Consider the following 9,160-nt stretch of genomic DNA (forward strand, 5'->3'; position numbering starts at 1 on the left):
GAGAAGTGATTATGTTTCTTGTTTTTTTCTATTTTAATTTTTGAACATGATTGGTAAAAGTGTTTTAGTATGACCATGCTTAGGTAAGATTTTATTGTCAACCGTACAATAAGATCTCGGAATTCACGAGTAAGTATGATAAATTGCCAAAATTTTATTCCTTTTTATGGCTAACAGTATATTTTTATGTCTAACAGTATATATTTTGTAACAATACATGGAATACTAAAGATATTATTTTGGAAATTGTATAAATCATTCGAATATACTCTTTAAGAGGATTATTTGGTATATTCTTAAGTTTATTCCCACAGATTAACCAATTAATTTATAATATTTTTTTTTGTAACTAACCTATATTTAAGAAAAATTCCCTATATTAGCACTAAACTAAGTTTTCTAGACAAACATAGCATAGGTTACCTAAAGTTCCAAAATTAGCATTAATAAATTTATTATTATTTTATTTTCTAATTTTTTACAGAGACATTAATCTATCTAAAGCTTCTTTGCCGTCTACGACGAAGCTTTTGACGAAACTTGTCGTGAAGCTTCCAGCGAAACTTGCGGTGAAGCTTCAGATCTTCTTCGGTGAAATTCATTGTTATCAACAACCGTAACGTTAGAAGCTTTCATCGCCACAGCAAAATTAAGACAAGTATAAGATAGAGAACTGAAATGGTTGATTTAGCGACCTGGAGAAGCTGCGAGATTGGTAAATCAAGCTCGGATTTGTAAGCGTAGAGCTGAGATTTGGATTTCTCCAAGGAGAGATCGAACCTTAGATTTGGGAATTTAGTAACCAACCAATCGAAGCTATTGCAAGAGTAGTAAGACCAGATGACATTAGATTCATGCTTTGAATCTGACGAGTTCCGAGGCATTCGTGAGAAACAACGACAGCGAGGACGTGGGTGGCACCACAGAGGATGAGCTTCTCGATGAGATCGGTGTTAGAAGGAAAAAGAGAGAAAGGAGTGTTGTTCATGTACTTGTGGAGAAGGTGAGGGTAGTTATGGCAAGAAGAAGCTATAGGTGAGAGCTTTGAGTAGATGAGAAGCTCATTAGATGCAGATGAGGATGAGGAGGCAACACGTGAGGAATGGTGCTGACTTTTTCTCTTATGATACTCTAATCGAACAAGATTTAAACTCTAGAAAGTATGATGATTGTGATTCAAGACCATCTTCCTAAACATTATTAAATCCTTCCTAAACTTGCAGAAATATGTATTTAAACCTTTTTATTTATCTTTTGTCCTCATGTATCATAGATTACTCCATTAGTAGTTAATGTATCACAAGATTAATCCATTAGTAATGGATAATGTATCAACTCACAAATCTCTTTTTTATATATTTTTTCTTAATGAATGTCTTCCTAAAATTCAAAAACTATTTCCTAAATATCTAAGAATCCTTCCTGAATTTGAATTAATGTTTTTACAATCTTTTGTAAGCGGATATGGTCTGCTTATGATGGTGGTTAGATAATGTTGATGATGGTTTATTGTGTTTGAGCTAATGCTAAGTGTTGTTTATGTACTTGTAAAGGATAAATAGCTCACTTTTTTTTTTTAATGAAAGTCATCCTGAATTGTAAAGGATTCTTCCTAAATATCATTCAGTCCTTCCTAAATATCATTCAATCCTTCCTAAATATTTGACAATCCTTCCTAAACAGGAATCTCACTGAAACAATCAAGAAAACAAATGTTATAGGAGCCATATCCCTCTTTGCCTCACTAATTTAGGTTTCAGGCTTGGCACACCGATTTTTATAGAAAAATTACACTACCTTCTTCAATTACAAATTTGACATACAAAGATCCTTCCAAAACCAAACTTCAAAATGAATCACTTCCCAATTCTTAAAAATCTGATTAGAATCGATTTCATGATCTCTACCTTAAAACAAAGCCATATGAATTTGAACGAAACCAAGTATAAGATATTACTGTCCCTAACCTGCATTGCCCAATGATAACATGATCTCCTTCTTTGACACGGAAGCACGACGAAACATGAGTAGGAATGTTTGAGTGTCGTTTCTCATATCTAGGGACAGTCCACAATAGTAAGATTAAACAATTAGCTGGAGGGTTTCGAATAAGCTGGGTATTAGGAGTGTTTAATTAAGCTGGTTTGGTTAAGCTTAATAGATTAGAATCCCGGTTTATATCAATTCTGGTTTACTGTAAATTGTTGTATATAGATCAATACTGTAAAGTTAGTTAGATCAATTAATGAGAAAATCATTTCACAAACTCTCTTTGCTCATGAACTTTATTATGGTATCAGAGCATTACTTCCGCAATTCTCTGTGATTTCATCATCTTCTTCTTCGAATTCTCCACAATTTCACCGACAAAATCGTTTCTATCATCATCGGTTCATCTTCCGCATCGTTGATTTTGGCGAAAATGGGGAAGAGAGGGGGAAAATTGAGGAATCGGAGTGAAACACCTGAGATCGATGCTTCTGCGGTGAGGATCACTCGCGGATCAGTCGTGCTTGAAGATCCAGAGGTGGAAATGGTGAAACAACAACGGAATCTCAAATCGGAAGGATATGGAACTAACGGATCTATGTCGAAGTCATCGGAAGCTTTCGATAGTCCGTTAAATCTCCAATCGTCCGATCACCCAGGTTTGATGATTGTTGCTAATGCTCTTGATGGAACGAATTACAATAGCTGGTCGATTGCAATGAGGATTAGTCTAGATGCTAAGAACAAACTCAGTTTCATTGACGGATCCTTACCTAGGCCATGTGAGAGTGATTACGATTTCAAGATTTGGAGTAGATGTAATAGTATGGTGAAGTCATGGATTCTTAATGTTGTGAGCAAGGAAATCTATGATAGCATCTTATACTATCAAGATGCAGCAGAAATGTGGGATGATTTGTTCACGAGATTCAAAGTGAACAATCTACCAAGGAGGTATCAACTCGAACAAGCTGTAATGACTTTGAGACAAGGTCAACTTGATCTGTCAAGCTACTTCACGAAGAAGAAGACTCTGTGGGAACAGCTAGCCAACACTAAGTCTAGAAATGTGAAAAAATGCGATTGTGATCATGTCAAGGAGTTACTTGAAGAAGCAGATACAAGTCGAGTGATACAATTTCTCATGGGATTGAATGATGAATTCAACAGTATCAGGAGTCAGATACTGAACATGAAGCCCAAACCAGGATTGAATGAGATCTATAACATGTTGGATCAAGATGAGAGTCAAAGATTAGTGGGAGTTTCTTCTAGGCCAAAGCCTCCTCATACGGCCTTTCAACCTCAAGCTGTGATTCCAGATCAGAATTCTATCCTAATGGCTCAAGAAAATTTTCAAAAGCCTAAATGTTCTCATTGTTCTCGAGTTGGTCACACTGCGGACAAGTGTTACAAAATTCATGGATATCCGCCTGGTCATCCAAGAGCTAAGAAGAACAACTATGTGGGAAGCACAAACTTGGCAAGTACTAGTCAGATTGAGGATCAAAAGTATCAAGTGGGGACAGAGTTACATGGAGAAATGTCGAATGATCAGCTTCAACAGATGATTTCTTACCTCAGTGCTAAGCTTCAATCTCCCAGTATCACCTCATGTCCTGACAAAGCTATAGCCTCGACTTCAAACTCTGTACCTTCTATCTCGCAGATATCTGGTACTTTCCTTTCTTTATATGATTTCACTTTTTATGACATGTTGACATCTTCTATACCTCATGAAACTGAGTTGTCTTTTAGAGCTTGGGTCATAGATTCAGGAGCTAGTCATCACGTCACTCATGAAAAAAATCTTTATATAGAGTACCAAGCCTTAGATAGAACCTTCGTTAGATTACCAAATGGTCAAACAGTTAAGATAGAGGAAACTGGTTATATTCAACTTACTGATGCTTTGTCTCTTTACAATGTGTTACATATTCCTGAATTTAAATTTAACTTGCTAAGTGTTAGTGTTATCACTAAATCTTTGAAATCTAAAGTGAGTTTTACTTCTGATGAATGTATGATACAGGCTCTTACTCAGGACCTAATGATTGGGAACGGTAGTCAAGTCGCGAATTTATATGTCTTGAACTTGGATAAATCACTTGTTAATGTGTCTTGCTCTGCTTTTCCTGGTAAGTCTGTCTGTTCTACTTCAAAAGATAATTCTGAAATGTGGCATAAAAGATTAGGACACCCATCGTTTGCTAAGATAGAGTTTCTCTCTGATGTTTTACTGTTATCTAAATCAAAAATCAATAAAACTAAAGTTCATTGTCGTATTTGTCATTTGTCAAAACAGAAACATTTACCTTTCAAATCATTGAATCATATGCGTGAAAAAGCTTTTGAATTGGTTCATATTGACACTTGGAGTCCATTTTCTGTTCCAACCGTTGATGGATATCGTTATTTCTTAACAATAGTTGATGATTTTAGTAGAGCAACTTGGATATACATGCTGAAGCAAAAATCTGATGTTTTACATATCTTTCCTGGTTTTATTAAAATGATTGAAACTCAATATAATACTAAAGTTTGTTCTGTGAGATCCGACAATGCTCATGAATTGAAATTTGCTGATTTTTATCTGAAAAATGGAATTAAATCTTTTCATTCTTGTCCTGAAACTCCTGAACAAAACTCTGTGGTTGAAAGAAAGCATCAGCATTTGTTGAATGTAGCTAGGTCTCTTATGTTTCAGTCAGGTGTTCCTCTAGAGTATTGGGGAGATTGTATTTTAACAGCAGTTTTTCTAATCAATAGACTTCCATCCCCTGTCCTAGATAATAAGACACCTTTTGAGAAACTAACCAACAAGAGTCTGGATTATCATAGTTTGAAAGCCTTTGGTTGTATGTGTTATTGCAGTACTTCCTCTAAGTCTAGAAACAAATTTGAACCTAGGGCTAGAGCTTGTATATTCTTAGGCTATCCATCAGGTTACAAAGGTTATAAGCTACTAGATATAGAGACATACTCAGTTTCTATTTCAAGGCATGTCATTTTTTATGAGGATATCTTTCCTTTTGCATCATCTAATATCTCAGATGATGCAAAGACTTTCTTTCCTCATATTTCTCTCCCTGCACAAATCAGTGATGAACATTTGCCTCTAGTGCAATCATCCTCCGATGCTTCTCATGCAATTGATGAGACATCTTCCATGGTTTCTGTTCCTTCTGAACCTAAACCAACTAGGCAGAGAAAACTGCCTTCCCATTTGCAGGACTTTCATTGCTATAATAATACTCCTACTATAACTAAACCTACAAACACATCTCCTTATCCATTGGCAAAGTATATTTCTTATTCAAATTTATCTCAGCCTTTCTGTGCTTTTATTATTGCCATTTCAAAGTCGAAAATTCCTAAAAACTATTCAGAGGCTCGGCTGGACAAGGTATGGGTTGATGCTGTGGGAAAGGAGATTGGTGCTTTTGTAAGGACTCAGACGTGGAGTATTGGAGACTTGCCTCCAGGTAAGGTTGCTGTAGGTTGTAAATGGGTGTATACAATCAAGTATCATGCAGATGGAAGTATAGAACGATACAAGGCTCGCTTGGTGGCGAAAGGGTATACTCAACGAGAGGGAATTGACTTTAAAGAAACTTTCTCACCAGTTGTGAAGATGGCAACGGTGAAGATGGTCCTTTCTCTCGCACCTAAAATGCAATGGTCTTTACATCAGTTAGACATCTCTAATGCATTTTTGAATGGTGACCTCGATGAGGAAATATACATGAAGTTGCCACCAGGTTATGCTGAAATTCAAGGAGAAACAGTCTCTCCTAATGCCGTTTGTCGTTTGCATAAGTCCATATATGGATTAAAACAAGCATCTCGATAGTGGTTTCTTAAGTTCAAGGCTACTTTGAAGGGTCTTGACTTTGAAACATGTCATGGTGATCACACATTGTTTGTCAAGCAGACGAGTGATCAATTTCTTGTGGTATTGGTGTATGTTGATGACATCTTGATTGCTAGCACAGATGCTGCAGCTGCTGCGAATTTGAGGGATCAGTTGAGTTCTCATTTTCAGTTAAGGGATCTTGGTCCTCCGAAGTTCTTCCTGGGTATAGAAATTGCTAGAAGTGATGCAGGTATTACTCTTTCTCAGAGAAAATACGTTCTTGACCTTTTGGAAGAAACAGGTTTCTCGGACTGCAAGCCTTCTCCCACTCCAATGAAGCCTGATCAGCAAATGTCGTTAACAGGTTTGTTTAAGAAGAAGCCTAAGGTGGTACTCGAGGAGATCGAACAACCTTCTGACTCTCTCGATAGCGCACCAACTCCTATACCTTTATCTACTGCTGAGAGTGCACTGATTCCTGATGCTAAGCAGTATAGGAGATTGATTGGCAAGTTACAATATTTGACCATTACGAGACCAGATATTTGTTTTGCAGTGGGCAAGTTGGCACAATATTGTTCAGCTCCAAGGAAGTTTCATCTTCAAGGTGCTCATAAGATCTTACGTTACTTGAAAGGAACCATTGGCCAAGGACTCTTCTATGGTAAAGACAATGATTTCTCTATTCGTGGATTTTCCGATGCAGATTGGGGTGCTTGTCCGGATAGTAGAAGATCAGTGACAGGTTTTGCGATCTTTCTTGGTCAATCATTGATATCTTGGAAATCCAAAAAGCAACAAATGGTCTCGATGAGCTCTGCAGAATCTGAATACAGGGCGATGAGTAAAGCTACCAAGGAGTTGTTCTGGTTCACATACATTTTGAAGGCTTTGAGGATTCCTTTCACCTCTCCAGTCTACTTGTATGGTGACAACACTGCAGCTCTTCACATTGCCAACAATTCAGTTTATCATGAACGCACAAAACACATAGAGTTTGATTGCCACAAGGTTAGAGAAGCGATTGAAGATGGCATTCTCAAGACTATGTTTGTGCGGACAGATAACCAGTTGGCTGATATATTGACAAAAGCTCTTCATCCAGCTCCTTTCAGAGATAATATTCGCAAGATGGGAGTTATCAATATCTACTCACCTCCATCTTGAGGGGGGGTATTAGGAGTGTTTAATTAAGCTGGTTTGGTTAAGCTTAATAGATTAGAATCCCGGTTTATATCAATTCCGGTTTACTGTAAATTGTTGTATATAGATCAATACTGTAAAGTTAGTTAGATCAATTAATGAGAAAATCATTTCACAAACTCTCTTTGCTCATGAACTTTATTACTGTGAGAATTTGAACACAACAACATATCGATCAGTTATACCTTTGATACTTCTTCACAAAGTGAAGGTAGTTCCTACGAACAATAATAGTCCTCTGCATCTTCGCACTGTGACAAGTGCCTGCCAAGATGCGTCCTCTGATTGAAACCGTACCAGTAAAGGGACATTTCTTGTCAGTGTATGCTCCTGCAAATAAAACCAATATATACATAGATATGGTAAAACAATTTCCCCAATAAAGACGCATTACTCAGAACATGTCTCAAGAACCAGATTAGAGACACTAAACAAAAGCACTCTGAGCTTCTGACATTAATAAGTTATCAAAGAATCCGCCTTTTTTAAAATGAACACATAAAAACGAAGCTTTCATACATGGTAATAGCGGAATTGAAAGCTGAGAAATGATGAAAAATTGTACCTTCAATAGCTTCTCTGGGAGTCTTGAAACCAAGACCAATGTTCTTCCAGAAACGATTACCTCCTTTGCTTGGCCTCTATCCCTTACCAGATTTCTTCGAGCTGATTACAATAATGATCATTAGCACCATCCGTCTTCTGCAAAAAAAAAAAGATAAAAGAGGAGTATAACGATCCCGTCGTAAATCAAAAGAATTGCACACCGTATCAGTTAATCAGATTCGATTCGATTCATAAAAACAAAACCTGGGAAGAAGATCGGAGATGAAATGAAATCAAAGTGTTGTTGAGTAGAAACGCCATTTCCGATGAGGAGCAAAGATTTCAGCAGTACGAAGACGATGGGGTACCCAAATTAACAAAGACGATGAAAAAGCTCCTAGTAATAATAAAAGACTTAAATTTGTAATTTTGCTTCTTCTTTATTTTTTACTTTCATCCCTGTATGAAATCTGGGTACGGGATGGATCATGTCCATGGAGGCAGAGAAGAAACGACATAAACTTTAATTTTACTGATAACTAGGTGCTTCCCCACGCAACGCGTGGGTTGTGGTGTAGTTGGCACTTTCTTATTTTTTTTGGTCTTTTTCTTTTTCTCTTTTGTATTATTTCGTTTTAATTAGGCATATACGGGCTTTGCCGTCACTTTTATTTATACATTATATGTTTATACCATTTTGTTTAGATGTGTATAATTGTGGCATTTATTTTTTATGAATTATGAAGATGTTGTTTCTTGCTTTTGAGGATCCAATCTTATCATTGACTGATATTGTTTCTAATATAGATTTTCTAATTAATTGCTTATGTAAACCCTTCATACGTTGATGTTACAATAATAAGTTATTTTTTAAAAATAATTATCTTCCGTGTAAGTGATTATGTTTGTATGCCCATGTTTTGGTCTAATATCAATAAGATCGTTTCTGTTTTCTTTAGTTGGCTCTGAAACCAATTTTGAGTTAAGCAAATAATGGGTCGAATTATAGTGTTAATAAGTAATATAAATTCTTATGTATATATACTGTATATATATGACTATAAATTTAGCTAACTAAAAAATTATGTAATATTTAAATACAATCTTGAACATCTATATATATATAAATTTGTGGGAGGAATGTATGAAATTATTGGATAGAAGTTTTTTTTGAGTTAATGACCTTTATTGTCTTTAAAGTGAATTAATAAATTTTTATATGTGTCTTGACTTTTTTAAAAAGGAATACCAAGTGTTTCCTTCCAAATTTGAAGTGACATAGTATTTTAGTTTTCTTATATGATTTTATGAACTTCAATGTAAAAGTTTTTCAAAGTAATAAGTACACTCACTGATTGAATTATAAAATTTGGAGAAATGTTTATTTCGATTAATAATCTGCTCTTTTAAATAAATTAAATAAGTATGTTGTTATTCCTACAAATATAACAACATATATTATAGTTTAACCACGGAGTTAAGCAATAAAAATGGAACTTGTGATTGCAAGACAAAATGCTTATATGTTACACATTGATCGTTTAAAATGAATAGGAACATTTAATT

At 35.6% G+C, this 9,160-nt stretch overlaps 1 long non-coding RNA gene across 1 annotated transcript; it reads right to left on the minus strand.

Moving 5' to 3' along the window:
- Positions 1–584: 584 nt before the first annotated feature.
- LOC104789501 (uncharacterized) lies at positions 585–8,190 on the minus strand. The gene is made up of 4 exons (XR_015557461.1): positions 7,859–8,190; positions 7,614–7,750; positions 7,234–7,378; positions 585–2,057 (listed from the first exon to the last, which is right to left on the minus strand). It is a non-coding gene; the product is annotated as an uncharacterized LOC104789501 (long non-coding RNA).
- Between the last annotated feature and the right edge of the window lie 970 nt (positions 8,191–9,160).

Source organism: Camelina sativa, chromosome 5, assembly GCF_030686135.1.
Source record: "Camelina sativa cultivar CO46 ecotype springtype chromosome 5, ASM3068613v1".
In the NCBI taxonomy this organism is placed as follows: Eukaryota; Viridiplantae; Streptophyta; class Magnoliopsida; order Brassicales; family Brassicaceae; genus Camelina; species Camelina sativa.